Source organism: Orycteropus afer, unplaced genomic scaffold (genome assembly GCF_000298275.1).
Source record: "Orycteropus afer afer isolate SDZICR_OR568_19922 unplaced genomic scaffold, OryAfe1.0 scaffold00217, whole genome shotgun sequence".
Lineage (NCBI taxonomy): Eukaryota > Metazoa > Chordata > Mammalia > Tubulidentata > Orycteropodidae > Orycteropus > Orycteropus afer.
Window position 1 is genome coordinate 3,969,754 of NW_006921804.1, and position 1,145 is coordinate 3,970,898.

Here is a 1,145-nt window from a genome sequence, read left to right on the forward strand (position 1 = left end):
CCTGGAGAGGGGGTGGAGGAAGACTGAGGCCAGATACTACCTGTTGCTTTGAGGCTCAAGGTTCCAGACAGATCTTGGTGATAAGGTGTTTTGTACCTTGGCAGGCACTTCTATGGGGAGGCAGGTATCGGCTGGTACCCCAGGGGTTGGTGGGACTATCCCTGCACTTGATTATTTCTCCTTGAGAGGGAAACTAATCTTGTTCATCTTCACATGCTTCTCAGAGATTAGCACCTACTTGGAACTCCATAGCAAGAACTGTCACCAGGAGACAGAATAGGCTGACTAGGTCAGAGGGGAAGACTGGCCTTGAGGATAGGGAGCAGGAGCCATGCTGCTTCTTCCCCTGTCTAGCACTAAGCCCTGGTCCCTAGCTCTCCTAGGATGCTGGTCCTCACCCAGTTCATTCCTGTCTCTGAAGAGGAACGCTCACTTTATCTGTTAACTTAAATCCCTTCAGTCTTCTTCGTCTATAAAACTTAAGATCCTGAATAATTCACTTTTGTGAAAAGTCAGGAAGATGTGAGACTATGAAGCTCATACCAAAGGAAAAGTGGGGGAGAGAGATTTTAAAAAAAGAAAATATTTAAAATATTTACCTGGTACTTTCTCTACACGTAGTCACCCATTTGGAATATGCTAGGAATGGGAGGTTGGCTTGTTTGGAAAAGCAAATGATTCAAGGTCCTAAGCACCCAGTCATCAGTTGAACACAAAGTCCCTGGCCCATGATCTGCTTCAGTACCACCCACTGCCCTGTCTTCCAAGTGAAACCTGGATTCCGGGGAGCTCTGCCAAGAGGAGCTGCTACACCCCACCAGCCAGACTGTTTCCTCCACCTTGGCCCAGAGCTACTCACTTGATTCAAGAGACAGCTTGTCTGTCTTTACTTTTACCACCACTCTTGGTTAAACATCAGAAAACAGACAAATTACACACTTCTCAGAAATTGAAATTTTATAAAAAGACTTTTTTTCTTTATATCCATAAAATGATATAATTTTTGCAAGTATAGAAATGTGTCATAAATTATACAGAATGTTCCTTAATTACAGCTCAATGCAACTTGGTACTTTCCTCCCTCCTTAAAAAATGAGAGAGAACCAAAAAAATAATATGTATATAACTGTATATATATATATATA